This window comes from Henckelia pumila, chromosome 3 (genome assembly GCF_033568475.1).
Source record: "Henckelia pumila isolate YLH828 chromosome 3, ASM3356847v2, whole genome shotgun sequence".
In the NCBI taxonomy this organism is placed as follows: domain Eukaryota; kingdom Viridiplantae; phylum Streptophyta; class Magnoliopsida; order Lamiales; family Gesneriaceae; genus Henckelia; species Henckelia pumila.
Genome location: NC_133122.1, coordinates 86,992,352 through 87,011,812, shown reverse-complemented (window position 1 = coordinate 87,011,812; position 19,461 = coordinate 86,992,352). Strand labels below are relative to the sequence as shown.

Sequence of the window (19,461 nt, the reverse complement as noted above, 5' to 3'; positions counted from 1 at the left end):
AACAGTTCTGAATACTTTGAAATCTGTGACTACAATATATTATACTCTGATTAATTGATAGTCCGAATAGACTAATCAGAATTTGGCAGAATACTCTGTATGAGATGTGATGAATAGCTATCTATTCAGATCCGTGAAGAAGATAGAGATATAATGATAGTACAGGAATGATTAAAATCTATTGTCCGAATAAAGACTTTAGATTTATTTGACAGAATGTGGCATCGATTGATTGACTGATATTCTGAGAGTTGAATTCGATTGATGGATTATCTGAGTCGATTTTCCAAATATTGAGGATATTCTCAGAACTTTAATACCTGATTCGGTATTATTTGATTTGATATGTTGCCACTTGAGGATTATAATTCCTGTAATAGCTATTGAGCCGATTTTGAGATAATGATATGATAATATGATGAAAAGAACTCCGATTTCTTGTGTTGTAATGATATTACCGAGGTATATGACATCAGATCAGACATGATTTGTCGATATCCGATCGGAGTTGATTCGAGATACACAACGAATTTGACGATGAATCTGTATGAAATGAAAACGGAAAAGAAGAACCAGAATTAGTAATTGAATGATAGATATAATTTGTGAAGCTGAAACTGATTAGTTAAGCAAAAAAGTTATTCTTGAAACATCATTCAATTCAAAATAGAGAAAAAGTAGAATTTAATCTACAAATTCAGAATATGAAGTTGAATATTGAACTTCATTGAATAAGATATCAGATGGAATTGACGATGGGAAAGATTTATTCTTTTCAGTTTGATACAATGAATCTGAATTGTTTCACGGATCTAAAGTAAGAAAATATTGATAGATTCCTTGAATCAGACAAGAGGACTAATGAACAGATTCTGCGATAAGTCGAATATTCGACAGATTCTTGATTTAGAATTGAAACAACTCAGAGAGAATTCTTTGCAGTACTTGAGTACAACTGATGATTGAAGTGAGAATAACTTCAGATAATCATTCAGTCTATCAGACTTGATATTTGGCTTGACTACGATTTCGAGGACGAAATCATTTCTTAGAGGGGAGGAATTGTAAGGCCCGAAAATATTAAATTATTAATTATGGGATTTGAGAATTAAATTCCATATTATGGGCTAATATTGATTTGAGAAGTTTTGAAAATGATAGATTTAATTTTCGAGCTGAAAATATTTAATTTGAGAATATGCGGATTTTGAGAATTAAATTCCGAGAATTCTTAAATTAAAAGAATAAATATTCGATTTGAATATTTATGGAATTGAAGATTTAATTCCATGTTTCGAAAATTAAAGAAGATGAATTTTGAAGATACAACTCGATGAGGGACTGATTTGCACATACTGATATTTGAAGGGCTAGAATGCAAAAGGTCGGGATTATTTAATTAATCCGAATTTAATTTATTTTAATCCGAGAATATTTAATTTGGGAATATTTAGAGTTTTGATTTAAATTCTAATATTCTTAAATTATTTAGGATTGAAATTGAATTAAAACGAAGGCCGAGGATTGAATTGCAATTAATGAAGACTTCAGGGACTAAATTGCAATTGATTCAATAGCTATCCGATTTTAATCATAATTATCAGATGGAAACGTGTTTGAAGCATAAAGTATTCAGAATGGAGAACAGAGGTCGAAACTTTTTCCATTTCTTATGATTTTGATTTCTTCAAATCCCCGTAACTTTTGATCCGTTCATCCGATTTTGATTCCAAAAGATGTTCTGGAATCCTTGCGACGAGTACTTCGATTTGATGTAAGTTTCTTTTTTGTTCATTAAGGTTTGAGAATTCGAAATGGACAGATATCAGAAACTTGTGTGGAAGTGTTGTTGTTGAGCTTCTAAACTTGTGTTCTTGAGGATTGGATTGAAGATTGATTTGTATATCATGTTCTTATGAATTTCCAACTATGATTAAATCCATATACCTGCTGATATGTTAATTTTGATGCTTCAACAGCCGATATATATGTGAGAATTATTAATGATATGTTCGGAATCGCCGAAGTAATACCGATATGCCGTCGAACTCTTGAATTGAAATGATTTGCTATTGTGTTTGGATTCTGAAGTTGCTGAACTATTGGCTGATGATTCCTTGTTATGTTTATGATAATAGCTGTTGGTTTGAAGAGTTGAATGACAATGAACGGATATGAAAAATCGTAAGAATGGAGTTGAAAGTAGAAATGAATTCGATACCGTAACGATTCCCGATTGTCAATCGCTACGATGCTTGGTTATGTTTTGAAACCATACTGATAGTCTATGATTGAGCTAATGATCTTGGGATTGTATACTGATTTTGTTAGATACAATCTTTATATTTCAGACATGCTACGAGCTCAAGCAACTCAAGAAGTCGAATTGTGAACCGAGGAAGTTCGCTTGAGTTTGAAATGATTTGATTGAAGATGTGCTGATGATTTCGACTCGATTCTGAAAGGAATGAATTGAACAAAGATTGATGTGCATGTTTTGAGGTTGAAGAATTCAGAACAGACGAAATACAAAGGTAAAAGTGGACTACTATTTGATTGGGATTATAACTCGAGATGGTTTGTATCGAGTTCTCCTAAATCACATACTTGTTTGCTTAATTGCTCTTATGTGCTTTACTTTGAGTTGTTGAATAAGTTCTTGATATAATGAATGCTTTGATGATGATATATGTTGCATTCATCTTGAAGACTTATTCCTTGATTTTGAAATGAACGGAAACGTTCGAATAGACGATTTGAGGAATCGTATATGTATGGCCTGGGTGGTTGATTTAGCCTAGCGTCTGATTTGCATATATGATTGCTTCAAAGTCTAGAGAAGAAAGATAAGTAACCCCACCTCGAGCGGGAGAGTCGGTGGATTAGTTATGATATCTACTTCTCGGGATCCCAACCGACTAATGATGAAATGAACCTTGTTTTGAAAACATGCATTGTATTTACTTTTATATCATGATCTTGATATATGTTTGATATGCATGTTTAGTTGCTTTTACTGGGAAATCTATTTCTCACCGGAGTTATCCGGCTATTGTTTTGTTGTATGTGTCATTGCAATAGGAGGGAGTGGAACCGGGCAAAGGCGTGCTTAACAAACAAGGGATGAGTTGAATATAGCGTGATGATCCGAGTTAGAAGTTGTATGAGCTGTCATGATGTATATTTGAGCCTTGAATATAATCATGTTATAGTTATAGTATCAAGACTTGTTGATGATGATATTATGATCTTGTTATTGTATTTAGAACATGTGAGATGTTGTAAATCCTTAAAACACCATGAAGTATCTTGATCTTGTTATATAGCATTGTGTATTGCATATTTTGGAAAGTCTTGATTATTATGATTGTAAGGCTTGTTATGATCTAATGGTATCCATTGTATAGCATGTTAGAATGCATGTTAGATGTTGCTATGGATTAGATCATGAATAAATCCTTGTTTGAGTTGATCTTGGATGGAAATATTTGGAGAACCATTTTTGACAGCAGCTGAACAATTTTCTGGTGCAGTGGCCGGCGCACGGGCGAGCAAGTACTCGCGCGCGCGCGAGCCAGCTTTTGAGATCTCGATCTCATTGGCCGGCGCACGCGCAAGGGGTGATGTCCGCGCGTGCGCAGGGCAATCCGTTTTAAAAAAAAAAAAAAATTTTTTACTCTTTTGTTTAGACATTGTTTCTTGTCTAATATTGAACATGTGATTAAATGAGAGATTAGAACTCGGGTCGTCACAAAAATAAAAATTGGTTATAATTTACATATAATTTATGATATTTTTAAATATTTATTTATTTAATATTATAATTAATTTTTCTTATTTTTCCAAGCATAATGTGTTTAAAAAGATAAAAAAAAAAAGTTGTTTAAAAAAAACTAAAATGTATATTTTTTTTAAAAAAGGCCAGAAGAGAAAAAAAACCCAAAAAAAAAACCCAGAAACATAAATAAAAATAAAGAATTAAATAAATTAAAAAAAGCAAAAAAAAATTTAAATATTGTGATGTGGGTGGTAAACGACCCCACAGCACCATCCATTCCCATGGTTTCGCTTGTTTATATTTTGGAAGTCTATAAAATCTTCTTGTACCTTGCTTCTTTTCCTTCTTCTCGACTGAGATTTTTGTTGTGACCAGATCGACAAAATAAAATTTCAAATTTTTGTCATATACTAATCAAGTAAGTGTCTGTTCTCTCCTAATTTTCCTTGAAATTTTTGGAACAATGTATGTGATGCGATTATCATAAAATGACTACCCGGGGCGAGTAAACTCCCAGGCAAAAAATATAGGTGAATATATTTGAGAGAGTGAGTCCTTTTTCTGTTATCCAACCCTCCCTTAGCTTTTATAATGGCCCACTTGGGCCTTCCATGATTACTGGGTATGGGCTAACTGACGGCTTTTAGGGTGATGGGATGGCCATGACGTGTGATTTAGATATTCCATAGTTTAAGGAAAGAGCCCACTCCGTTGGAGCGTGGTCCATAATGATTTGGTCGGAGATTTAATCCTGACACACTCTAAGCAGACGTGGCTGTTTCCTAGCCTTGAGAATAAAGAAAACTTGGGCTCCCCCAGCTTTGCTTTCTTTTGCTCTTACCCAGGTTCTCCCAGACCTCCCGGGGTCTCCCGAGTGCTTAGACTCCCTGGGTTATATCATCATCCGAGATACTCCTGGCACCCGGGGGTATAGCCACCCGAGGTATCCTACTAGGATATCACCACACTCCCTAAAGATAGTCAGGCTAGGATCTGCTCCGCTGTCCCGACCACCCGGGTTGTAGGGTATCACCCGGGGGTATAGCCACCCGGGGTATCCTACTAGGATATCACCACACTCCCTAAAGATAGTCGGGCTAGGACCTGCTCCGCTGTCCCGACCACCCGGGTTGTAGGGTATCACCCGGGAGTATAGCCACCCGGGGTATCCTACTAGGATATCACCACACTCCCTAAAGATAGTCGGGCTAGGACCTGCTCCGTTGTCCCGACCACCCGGGTTGTAGGGTACCACCCGGGGGTATAGCCACCCGGGGTATCCTACTAGGATATCACCCCGGTATCCGAAACCCCCCGGGTGGTGACACTAGCCTTACGTCAGCCCTAACCGCTTCGTACTGCGTATGTCAGAGATTCTGTCAGAGGTCACTTCAGCTTCTGGAGCACGCTTTGAGCATCTGTGCCGTTCAATTCAAAATACACGGCTCAGATTGCTTTGGCCTTTTCGAGTATTTAATCCACGTGACCCTTCCTTCTTTTACTCACCGTCTTCCTCCTTGCACGATTGTCCTCTGGTTTCCTGCGCCTTTCTCCTGCTTCCATCACTCGTTCCTTTGCACTCTCTTATTTTCTCTTTTAACCTGTAAGTTCCTCCTTTAATTCCTCCACTGCGCATACCTCCCCCTGCTGCGGATCATCCCTTCTCTCCTTTCCCCGGGCTCTCTTATTGTCCACTTGGATGGTGTCCGCATAGCATCACCGAGAGGAATGCTGATCTCCCTTTACCTCGCCCACTTGATTTCCCACCGGGAATTTGATTTTCTGGTGGTATGCAGAGGCGACAGCCATAAAAGCATTCAGGGCCGGTTTTCCTAGGATGATATTTTAGGAAGATGGGGCTTCCACCACGGTAAAGAGGGTCATGACAGTCTTCTTTATATCGCCCGATCCCAGGGTGATTGGTAGCCACACTTCTCCTCTGGGCCGAATGGTATGTCCTGCGAACCCATATAGAGATGTTTTCACGGGATGGATCTCGCACCCCTGTAAGTCCATTTGCTCGACGAGAGCTTTCTGGATCATCAATGATGGTCATATCTACGCCTTGAACTCACTTTCCTACAAACGGCGCCAATGATGCGATTATCATAAAATGACTACCCGGGGGCGAGTAAACTCCCAGGCGGAAAAGATAGGTGAATATATTTGAGAGAGTGAGTCCTTTTTTTTGTTTATCCAACCCTCCCTTAGCTTTTATAATGGCCCACTTGGGCCTTCCATGATTACTGGGTATGGGCTAACTGACGGCTTTTAGGGTGATGGGACGACCATGACGTGTGATTTAGACATCCAGTAGTTTAAGGAAAGAGCCCACTCCGTTGGAGCGTGGTCCATAATGATTTGATCGGGGATTTGATCCTGACACACTCTAAGCAGACACGTGGCTGTTTCTTAGCCTTGAGAATAAAGAAAACTTGGCCCCCCCATATCATCATCCGAGATACTCCTGGCACCCGGGGTATAGCCACCCGGGATATCCTACTAGGATATCACCACACTCTCTAAAGATAGTCGAGCTAAAACCTGCTCCGCTGTCCCGATCACGCGGGTTGTAGGGTATCACCCGGGGTATAGCCACCCGGGGTATCCTACTAGGATATCAGTATGATTTTATGTTTTTAATATTTGTATTGATCGTTGTTTATGGGTCACATATGTTATTGATCCATCTATTAGAGAATAACATTACGAGGGTATCTAATTCAATTTTTTGTGTGCGCTTTTTAAAGGCCCTATTGTGATTGATTTTTAGTTGAGAGATTTGTTTACGACTGGAAATATATTATTGAATCTATTGTAGATCATTTTATATAATTTGTTCATTTGTAAAAATCCGAGGGAGCCATCAGTGGCGTATGGTTTGCATTTAAATTTTTATATTATATTGAAAATGTTGTAGTGATTTCTAGCTACGCCCCTGGGAGCCATTGATTTGAAACTTTGGTTGCTTTCATAATCTTTAACATGAGAACCTTAGAATTTTGTTTTTAGGAAAAGCCACGGCTGCCTTAACATGAGGGCCTGATATGATAACTTTTCTTTACTCATTCAGAAAGTTGAGATCATCAAAGACAATTACTGCATCACTAGGGGATCTGTCATGCGTATGAACAGTGATACGGGCAGAAGATTTGCTTCTGGTGAAGTTCATGACTTGTTAGTGGTTTAACTATGCAGTCAATTAATAAGAATTAGCGAATGCCACTAAAATACTGATTGAAAATGCGAGAATAAAACTATTATTAATGCATTTGATTATACTGCCTCTGCAAGCTTTTTGTCTAGGAAAAATGTTTTATTGAGTTTGATCTCGCTGTCGTGTTTGTAAATTTTCGATGAACAATAGTGGAAATGTGAAATAAATAAAAATTAAGAACTTGAAATCATAACATACAAGAACCAGATTTTGAGTTCAACTATATCTTGCTAGATATTTGAATCTGGTTCCAGAATGTCATGATTCAAGTTCAGTGTCTAAACTTCCTAATTATTTTATTACTATTGTTAATTGGATGAGTATATACCAGCATAAGTTGGTTTATTTCCTGAATGTACTGGCTGATATGACTTAACTTTACATTACTATTTCAGAAACTTGGGAACGCCGAAAGAGAATCACGGCAGCAAGGGGAGCTTTGTCATGCATGTATCAGATCATGAATTGGATGAATCTGACAACGATACCGAAGAGGTTCATAACTTCCCAAGTAGAAGATTTGCTTCTGGTGAAGTCCATGGAAGGTTTGTGTTCTGCTACGTGACTGCATAAGAATGAGCGAATGCCACAAAAATACGTCTTACCCCTGTATTCTTGTCGAATGCGGGAATAAAACCTTAGGATTGGTCTTTCACAGTTCAGTAACACGAAAACTATTATTTCCTTGAACTTTAATGCATTTGATTGCATCTTAATTTTTACTGATTGAAATAATGTGGTTGGACTTGAATGATGACATTCAAGAACCATATTATTAGTTAAGCTGTATCTTGATCAGTTCCAAACACATTTGAAAGTGGCTCCTGAATGTTCGATTTAGTTCAGTGTCTACGTGCCTTATTTAGTTTATTACTAATTACTAATTACTAGTTTGGATGAGTCTATATCAGCCCAAGTCTACAGTTATATATATCGTTTCTTTAATGCTTAGGAAAGACAAATTTTCATTAGCATTGCAAGGACATAGGAGTGAACTGATCTTCTGCTGGTTTTTATGAATAAAAGGTCTGTTGGATTTTGCAGACACTTTTTTGTGGAATGTTGACATGAATTATGTGCTTTGTACCCCAAGATCCTTGTGTTGTTGCATATATTGTTGTGATTATTCTGCTTCATTTATGGTGTAAGATTTTACCATGAAGTTGATGCAATCCTTCCTTCCTATTTTGTCTCCTTACAAAGGAGAATTGAAACATTCATCTCTCTCATGACTATAACTCTGGGAATGAAGATCAAAATAATGTAATATTTTAAATGTCTAAAACTTTTATTCAATTCAGATTCCCATGAACTATCTCCTGGCATAGATGGAAATTGGAATGTAAATTAACAACAAACATTAGCTTATTAGTCACGGCAGTGTATGAGATCCAAATTTTTCTCGGAAATTCCTTGTTGATTCTGCAAGGACTTTTTTTTCTCAGATTAAAATTTTATGTATGCTTGTTCGATTAAATATTCATTATTTTCCTCATCTTATTAACACTTGACATGTTGATCACCCTCTTTATTTTTCGTTTTTTACTTGCAGTGATGGTTTTGATTTTGAGATACCTGGTGATACTCAATGCCTTTTGATGAATAAAACGGGATTAGCAGAAGCTGCGCTCCATGAGCTACGTCATGAATTTCAGCTCTCTGTTTCGGTGAGTATTGTACTTGATTTTCGTCCGATGATTTGGGTAAAAGAATAGTGATGAGTTGTCTTTTTTTTCATTTATTCTAACTTGCTTGATAGTTTAAACGTGCTTGCTCTTAAATTTTTCATTTATTCTGTTGACATCACAGGCTTTAATGCTCTTGTTGAATTTTATTCCGATTTTATTGACACACAGGAGGAAGTGAGAAATAAATTATCAATCATAGAGACAAATTTGGTCAAGGAAAACGAGAAGTTTGCTTCTCGAATAGCTGAAATTGATAAGCTTAAAAAAGCACAGCAAGAATGGGATAGAGGATTTGATTTGCATTATTGACGTACAACGTGAGGCCCTTTCATTGTTCTTACTTTTTCTTAAATGTTGAAATGGACTTGAGACTTTTTGGCGGGACCTTTTCTGGTTCTCCCTTTGTGACCTGGCTGCTTGGAAGCCAATTTAAAAAGTCTTCCTTTCGAAAGAAGCTTCATCGGTAGCTATACTACCAGATAGCTCTTTGTTTATACTGGAAATGTGAAGTAAAAACATATGACTGACCTGACAAAACTCATTGGATTTATCAATATTTTGAAATACTAAAGGTTCTAAACATGTAAGGTCATTTTGGATAAGGATTTGATTAGTGATATGGATTCAATTTATAGGAAAATAATAATCTATCACTGATACCTTGATATCTTTCTTCATAAAACTCATTCATGTGTTTATCCAGGCTTCAAGTCTGTATTCTTATCATGCCTACTCTGATACTTTAAATGGAATGAGAATATTACCCTTACGACTTTGTTGAAAATAATTGCAGTGCCGAAGCACTTGATAATCACCTTGCCGCTGTACGAAGAGATTTTGAGCACATGTCAGTACTGGAAGAAAAAAGAATAAGAGACGATGCAGCACGTGAACAGGCTAAAAGAGAAGAAAAGGCTCTCATGGAAGAAAAAATACGTCAAGAAATTATTAAAGCTGAAGAAGAGGTTCTTTCCGCTTCTGTGTCATTTGAATATTTTTTTTGTATATGTGCGTGGTACATGCTTTATAAATTCTTTTAATGAACTTTTAATCGATGAAAAATCTTTCCATATCACAACTTGGTGTTGTCTCCCATGTATTATCATCATGTTGTGTATACATTTAGTTTGAGAGTTTCCGACCATTGGAGAACCCCTTGGAGAAAGGAAAATGTTGCTCAATTGCACACCAATTGATGGACCTGAATCAATTGGATTTACCAAAAAAATTGGTTGAGTACGTCTCAGATAGCTGCTTTTTATCTAGTATTTTCCGACTCATTGCAGGCGAGGTTACAAGCCAAGAGAGCTGAAATGGCTAAAGCAGTTGCAGAAGCTGAGACGCAAGCTCTTGAAGAGAAGAAACAAGCTGCTGAAGCGGCTATGGCCAAAAGTGTTGTTGAAACTTTAAGAGATGGTGTTCACAAGGTTTTGGATTATTCCAAGATAACTCTTGTGCATATAATTATCTTAATGAATAGGATTATAGAATAATTTGTTCATGAGCACTTCTTTAATGATTTGGCCATTTTATGAACCAAAATTCCTCTTCTATCCAGGGTAACCGAAGAATAGGACAGGATTTTAATAGACTTATTAAAACCATATCTGCTACCGTTGAAAATGTCAGGTCAGTTAAATTTTCATTCATCTGAACAAAATCTTTAATACTTTTCAGAACATGTGAATTCTGTAAATAACTTCATTGTTTTCTTTTGGGCAGAACAAAAGCGGATGAGTTAGTAAATCTAATTAAAAGTCCAGAATGTCCCCAATCCATCAGCATCCAGTCTTTTGCAGAAAAGGTATTGTTGTGCAGTATTTACTTGAATGAATGAGTCGTGTTTTCCATTACTTTGTTTGATTGAATAAGAAATTTGATTTTAATGTATATTATGGGTGAATGAAAATTTCATCATGGTGCTCAAAGAATGGCTGGTAAATGTGTGGTGCTTACTAAGGGAGTCATGATGTTTGCAGGTAGTCTCCAACTGTGAAAATTCTCAAAAGAGCAATGGATACATTTTCGCCTGTAGTCGTGTCATTGTTCTCGTGACCTCAAAGGTACAGTCTGTTATGAAGAATTCCGCACTACTCGCTATCTGATTAGTTATTATGAACAAATTGTTTGCAATGACGTCCATTTATGTTGTCTTCTTTGATGCAAAGGTAATTCTGTGCCTGGATTGTATGCTCAAGTCCATTGAAGGAGCAACTTAGCATGGTGATCCTGGATAATGTGTACTTGATAAGCTTTTATTTCATTCAAGGCAGATTCCATTGGCTTTGGACATCCTGATTGCAACTCTAAACAGAGCTTGCATGTTCACTATACCAAAATTCGTTGAATGCTCTCCGGTAATAAATCAAACTCAATGTTTCAAGAGCTAGTCTTTTGTTGGCATACGAAATTTCCATGTTATGGTTTACCCATTTCATTTGTTTTTAGGTTCTCTGCGTCATTGTCATATGGCATGATTAGACTCGAAAGTTCAGAAGCATTCTTGTTCTTGCTGCTTTCCTGATATAACTGCTGTAAATTGTTTTTACAATTATGTTCAACAACATTTTCAACAGGCATTGTTTCAAACCGGAGAAGCTTATTTCAAAGCTATCGGTTACAAAGAAATAGATGGAAAGATGGAGAGTACGGAGAGTTATTTAGAGAGATTGAGTTCGAACATGAGGCTCTATGGAGCTCTAGTGCAGGTTTGTTGGTCCATCACTACTTGAGCTTTTCGCCCGAATCTTCCAATGCATTTTACAAGTAAAAGATCAGACATTCTTGTTTTAGCAGACTGAAATTGGTGGCTTTAAGAATCCCCTTGGGCTTAAAAAAGGTTGGGCATGGCTTGCACGGTTTCTGAATCGTCTCCCGGCTAATCTTTACACTGCTGTTGCACTGCAACATTTTCTTGAAGTAAGCTGGCATTTTACCTTTTTCACCATATTTTCAAAAACATTTTATTTTATGCATTGCAATATGAAGTCATTTATTGTATCCAGATGTCCGGATATAGAAATCAGTTTGAGAAACTGCTAAGGATTATTGCTCGGGACTTCCTCGAAGCGCTAAAAGAAGGCAAATCGGATTCCGTAAATGATGCCAAGCTGAGCAAGGTGAAGACGTCCATAATTCATTACATAGAGTCGAGCCAGTTCAAGAAGGAACCAGAAGGGTTGCAAATGAGAGAGCACTTGGACTCAACTGTTTTTTTCTGACGTGCAGCCATTATCTTGAAAATAAACTAAATGTATATAATTATATGAAATATATATATATAAAAAAAAAAGAGAAGGTTTTTTGTTATATTACTTATATTTTAAAATGATGGTAGTTCGGAGGTTAAATTATGTAAGCATCACAGGATGTGGTCTAAATGTGTGTTTGAAAATACCAACAAATATCAAATAAATGGGTTTTCTAGATTAAAAACATTTAAAAATTTTGAAAAAGTTAGTGTATTACAAGAAAAAAAAAATAAATTTCTGGAAAATTTTCAAATTAACAACATTATATCTAATTCCACCAAGCTCAGCTTCATAGCAAATTCGAAAAAGTTTCTCATGGTGCATGTGAGTGTGGATATAAGCACACTGGAAAGATCTGTGTTGATACAGTGAGGACAATTGTCTCCCCACTCGTCGAATCTGGGACGTTACAAGTTGTATCAGAGTCTGACCTCTCCTACTACAGTGTAGTTTGAGGACGAACCAAGCAAAAGCCGGTGGACATCAAGTGACACCCGAAGCTAAACTTTCAGGGTGATGCAATATGAGTGGTTAATATCTGAAAGATGGAAATCCCACCAATGAATGGACGTCGAGTGACATGAATGAACCGATCCTACATCTGACCGGAATGATGGGTATAAAAGACTTGATATGTCTTACCCATATAAAAAAATGCATCTTTTTTCGAGAGCTTATCACATAAGTTCAAAGTTAAGCATGTTTGACTTGGGTCAATTCTGGACGAGTGAGCCCCAGGAAAGTTTTTAAATGTACGTATAAGTGTGAACATAAGCACGTTGAAAAGACCAGTTTTAGTACAATGGAGACAATTGTCGAATTTAGAGGGTTACTAGCTCGCTCATAAGTAACTTGACTCACTTTTACACCCAAGACATTAGCAACCAATCCACACCACATTCAAAATATAAAATGAGACGACGCCAAATTCTATTATTTGTTAAGAAAAATTTCAGGTAGTCGGCTTCCGTAAATTCTAAATTTCCCATCCGTTAATCAAAACAATTTCCGAATAAAATACAATATCGCAAGTTGCAATTAACCATGAGACACCATCTCATAGAATTCGACACTCTAAATGCAAGTGAAAGAGTACAATAAGTTATGTCATGTGCTCCGTAAATGCGTTACCTAATTTTAGATTAAAATACAAAAAGATTTTGTATCAACGTTTATTTCAAGTTGTAGACGAATATACATATGCTTTAAAATGTTATAAAATTATATTGTTCCATAAAAGAATATTAGAAGGTTTACTTAAATTATATTCATAAGAATTTATATTGGATTGGGATACAACCTAGACAACCACCCAAAAAAAAATAAAAAATTTGGCCGAGCTGAGGTTAATTACTAGCGAGTTTTTTTTTTAAAAAAAAAATTTAGTCTATTAGACGTTTAACTGGAATTTACGGTAAAATTTGTATACATAACCGTCTTGATGATGCATGTTGCATCATATTGTATATATAATTATTTTATTTGTCATGATCAATTTTTTGGGTTATTGGCTACGGGGAATGGATGCATATATAATTGAAAGAACGACTGACTAATTGGAGTACTGGACCAATGTCAAGTTCCGAATTGCTTATCCACTTCACAACGCAGTTTTTCAGCCCGAAAAGTGATTCGAATTAACACACATCGAATATTTCAATCTATAGAATGGTTCACCTTGGCTATAAATGATTAATTTTGTGGTTTTTATGAGAGTACATGGGAAAAGTGTTATATTGATTAAATGATTGTTGGTGAGAGCCACTTCTAGCTTCAGCCTACAATATTCACTATATATTCATATAAACCATCACTGTATTATATTTGGCACAATATTTTGTGATACTACCTTACCGTTGTTAAATGGCATTTCAAATACGAAGGAAATTACGGAAATCAAAATGTTGGCTAAGCAAAACCGTGATAATATGTTTGTTTTTCATCTGATATGTATTGTCGTATTATAATTATTGGTTAAAGAATTTTTGCAATCACTAAAAAAAAGTGATGGTTAGATTTTGGCTTAAAAAATCACTTTTATGTATTTTTTAAACCCAAATTATGTGTTAACTTATGCTTAATTTAATTAAAATCCAAAAGCTAGTCATATGGTGATTATAATTCTCCAAAAGTAATTTTAATAAAAAGGTCAATGTTAAAATCACTTTAATTACTTATTTATCAAATACTGCATAACTTTGATTTTTAGATTGTCAGATTTGTTTCCAAACACTACCAAATTTTGAGTTTTCTTAATTTTTTTATAATCTATAAATTTAATCACTTCTACAAAAGTATAATCTTTTGCAAACACTCTCATAGTACGTAAATATGAAGGATTGTACAATCTTTGCTACGATAAGTTCAAAGATTGTTTATTGCAAGTTGTGTTGTCTACTACATGCGATATTTTTTAAAAGAACCATAAAATCCCCGTATGAGATATCCGTAGGAAATGTGTTACCGGATAAGGGATAAACAAACATCCCGAATCGAGTCTCACACTTTGAAACATATGCATAGTTATTGGAATTAATTGGGGTCTCGACAAACCAATGCACCAAATCTTACTAGGACATAAGAGCTTAAATGATTGTAATGTACGCTAACAGTAGGTGAGCATTCTTCTGGGCAAATGGGAGATCGTGATGCGATGTTACTAGGTACTAATCACAATCCCAAACATATGTTTTATTTCCACTACTTGTTCTTCGCTATCATCTGTGAGGAAAGTAAGATGTGAGTGATATGGTCGTCACTCAGCAAGTAGGGGTCGATCGAACATACAAACATATTCATAGCATATCATATCTTATCATGACATAGCATAACTTATTATAACGTAACATGACACTGAAATTCATCTTCTTATTTGTGGTTAACTATTCAGTTCCCTATATGTAATCTCTCTAAGAGGTGAAGTCATAGAACAATAATTATTACCCACCGCATCAGGGCATAATTAACTTATCCTAATTTGGAAATTTTCTTTCCACTCTTAATTCAAATCATAACAGTGCGGTAAAAATATTTTTAAAAAATCGAATTCATGTCGTATCAAGAGTATAAATTACTTAACAAGATTTAAAAATATTATGAACGATCAAATTTTAAAACGTACGTATTCTTTTAAAACACAAAGCTCACTTACTGATAATTCAGTCAATTTTCAGAAAGGTTAGAGACATATCGAACCGTCAGATTGAAATGAAATTTCGTCAGGAATTTTGTAAGGATGTTATCTAAATTGTAAAGAGTGGAGATTAGGTTTCAAATCCAATTGAATCCGTTTATGGACCACGTAAAAGAAACTGTTTCTTTTCCGATAGAATCTGCGCTGAATTGTGGAAAAATAGTATGCAAAGTTCTAGCCATTGGATCGGTCTAAAATTTGGAGTGCATAATGATAACTGCTTATGTTATATTCTAAACGGTGAAGATCGGATTTTGATCTTTTGCCTTACTCGAAATTTGAGTGAATTTGTGGTATAATTTTTCTCATGGTTTGAGGTTCTATTTATAAGCACCAAAAAGTTAAAAAGATCAACTATGACACCTAAGTTTCATAATTTGAATAAGATTTTATCTCCAAGATTTGATTCTAGATAACTTGATATATTCAATCTACTTTTCTTGCATATATTTTATATGGATATACAAACTTCAAAAATCCTATATTCTTGATATTAATTTATTTCGGTACAATCAACTTCAAGATAATCAAGATTATAAAAAAAATCAAGATTTTATTTATATCTTGCAGTCTTTAAAAATCCGAAGTTTCACAGAAACAAATCAAAGAGGCACGTGGCAAGCTGTGCCTTGGAGGAAGACTCCATTTGCCATAACTTAAAGGAAAAATTGCTTTTTTGGTCCTGTATGTTTATTACTTTGCGATTTCAGTTTTATATATTTTCAGATTTCAGTTTTAGTCTGCTATCTTTATTTTTTTGGCAATTTTAGTTCTTTTTCTGATATGGCGCTGACGTAGGACCAATTCGGTGCTGATGTGGAGCTGACGTGTACAGTGCCACGTAAGCATTTTTTAATAAAAAGGACCAAAATTGCAAAAAAATTAAAACATGCAGGACTAAAACTGAAATATGAAAACATAAAGGACCAAAATCGCTAAGTGACAAACATACAGGACCAAATTTACAGTTTTCCCTAACTTAAAAAGAACTTGAACATTTTGAAGTCTTTTTTTTCATCCGGAATGTAGACTGTCTGTAGCCCTTCCCTTTCCCATGGCAGCAAGACTTAAAAGCTTTAAAACTCCATAACCAAGAGAAAAAGGGCACCCACTAAAAACTCATTTAAAACTCCAGTATACTTTCCCAAAGTGAAAGTGTGAGAATGGTAGAAAGAAAAGCTAAAAACCTAACTGAATAAGCTTCTAGAAAGAAAATGTCTTGAAATAAATGGGGACCAGTATCTGCATTTAAAGAACTACGAGCAATTTTATGTTTTTCATAGAGCCAGTAAAGAGCACATTGATGTACACAACAAAAATATAAGTTCAAAAGGCATTCTACCATAACAAGAGTTTATCAAATATGTAGCATTTTTATTCTGTATTCTATGTTACTAGACTGAACCACTACTCTAATCATATGCTAAACAAAACCAAAACCTCAAAAAGCCAAGACAAGTTTCCACAGACAACAAGTTTCACCTCTTATTCCACTATGAGCCAATCCTTACTTCATACAAAAATTTTTAAGAGATCACCACAAAAACTATGGATCCATTTTGTTCACAATTTAGGATACAAAAATTATTTTAGTAACAATTGTCAATCATTAAATGCAAAACCAATACCTTCTGAAGTAAAAATCCCAGGAACAAGCACAAGAGAAATGAACTCTAAGATCGGATCCTTAGCCTTGCAAGCTTCAATAGAAAATGACATCAAAAAAATTAATAGAATCCTACAAAAAACATTGTTTCCAATACAAATTAAAGCAAAAGTCAAAAAATTGGGTCGAGCCATGAGCAGTGAAAAGTTGATGAGTTTAGAACTTAGATGGATAATTAATATTTACTGCAAAAACAAGATTCATAAAATAGTCTAATCTGAACAATCAAAGCTCAAACGAAACATGAAAAAATCAGCACAAATCATATCTTCTCCATCATTTTCGAAGTTGCAGGGCCCAAAACACATAACTACATTAAATCATACCATTTCACGAGGGACCTCACTTAATTTGAGCTCCAATTCCAAGAATTTCGGACAAATAGTGTTCTTCCATTGAAGTGTATAGGAGATGAAATGAGCGAGAGTAATTAAGAGCATATACAAGGATGTGAGGAAGTTGGTATGGTCAAGTTGGTAACTTGACCGCATGATGATGTCAGCTGATGGGTATAAGTATATTTTTAATATACTTAAAAATTATAAATAAATTAAGTAGGTCAATTTGCGAGGATCGCATTTTTAAAGGACTAATTCTTAATTTTGAAGTCCTGGAGGACTAATTTGTATTTTTAGACCTTAGAAAGGTTAATTGTCAATTTTTGGCATTGGAGGCTTAATGTGCAAATAAAGTAAATTTTGTCTATAAATACCACTCAACTTCTCCATTTCAAGTAAGTGACTCTTTGGTTTATAAAAGCTCTGTGCTCTCTTGTTTTGTGTGGAGGTGATCGATGACTTGAGCATCGGAGGGTTTTTGCCGGGTGACCACCCAACGCCTCTAACGTGTGTTCGTGAATCAGTTGGCAGCTCAAAAGGAGATCGTACGACTTCTTCAGGTGACCAAAGGAGTAGGAGATCAGGAGATCGTTCCCGCTCTGCAGGTGACCGAGGAAGCAGGAGACCAGGAGAACGTACGACTTTCCAATTTATTTGCTGATTAGGGAGATAATTATTTTTCCCTCATCATCAGCGTTGATAACTTCATTGTACGTTTCTGCAATGGTGTGGTGATGTTGTAGTGGTGATGTTAAAATATTATTATTTTAATGTATTAAATAATATTTTTAAAACATAATAAAAATACAATTAACAAATTAAAAATATACATAATTAAATTTAAAATTACGTAATAAAAATGCACATTAATATAAAAAATTAAAAAATATTTTAAAAAAATAATAAAAACAATTTTAAAAGCACAAAATATTCCAAACTAAAAGCACACAAGAAAAAAGGTACATCAATTAAAATTGACACAAGTAAATAAAAGTGGACAAGTTCCACTATGCATCTCCATGTAAATTCCAAATATGTTCGATGTGGTCCTTTTGAAGCTTGTGGTGCAATTCTCGGTTTCGAATACTGACACGTCGTTCTAGAAAGGCGTTGAACTCTACAATAGGATCTCTTGAAAGGACAACGTTTGGTGGCACATGTTCATCATCTCTAGCTGAGAAATCACGATATTCGAGTATATCCTCCCTTTCGTCCTCCACAATAATGTTATGTAGAATGATACATGTTTTTATTATATAATCTAGATCAATTGGATCCCACAAGCGAGATGAATCTCTCACTATACGCCAGCTTTCTTGGAGTACACCAAAGGCTCGCTCAACATCTTTTCTCTTCCTTCTTGATATCGTGCAAAAATCTTATGTTTTTGCGAGAGGGGTCGAGGGATAGTTTTGACAAAGGCAGCCCAAGATGGATAAATACCATCGGCGAGATAGTATCTCATGTTTTATTCATTCCCGTTCACCTCAAATTGCATTGGAGGGGCTTCTTCCTTTGCAAGATTTAAGAACAAGTTGGACCTCTCCAGTATGTTGATTTCGTTGTTGCATCCTGGTACGCCAAAATATGCATGTCAAATCCATAAATCTTTTGATGCAACCGCTTGTAGTATGATCGAATGTTCTTTTTTATGCCCACTTTGATATTGCCCTGACCAAGCTACCGAACAATTTTTCCAAGCCCAATGCATGCAATCAATGCTTCCAAGCATCTCGGGAAATCCTCTTCTATCATTTTCATCATTTAGCCGAGCAACGTCCTCAGATGTTGATTGCCTCAAATATTGTTCAGAAAATATATCATACACCCCTCTGCAAAAAAAATTTCAAACACTCTAGCGCAGTCGATGCACCTATCCTCAAATATTCATCAACAGCATCGCCTGCAACATCATATGCAAGCATCCGGACAGTAGCCGTAACCTTTTGTAGTGATGAAAACCCGAGTTTACCGATTGCGTCCCTCCGTTGGACAAAGTAAGACACATTGGTCTGTAGAGCTTCCACATTAATCCCGAAAAATAAAGGTCTTCTCATACGAAATCGCCTTCGAAAATCATGCTCGCTGTAGACGGGACTTTCGCCGAAGTAATCTTTAAATAATCTTTGAGCCCCGGCAAAACCTTCTCGATTTTTTGATTTTCGTTTGTAGCCACGCACGCGACTTGACTCCCCCGATTGAAGCGTACAGACGTTCATTATTAGTTTCTTGTTTATTAAACGTGGTGGGGAGATAAAGTCGTCCATCATCGGATCATGTGACATAATATCATTGTCCGATGATGAAGAACTCATGTATGCCATGAAAAA

General features: G+C 35.6%; 1 pseudogene; it reads left to right on the top strand.

Moving 5' to 3' along the window:
• Positions 1-5,660: 5,660 nt before the first annotated feature.
• On the top strand, positions 5,661-11,904 carry LOC140889152 (mRNA export factor GLE1-like; annotated as a pseudogene).
• Positions 11,905-19,461: the final 7,557 nt, after the last annotated feature.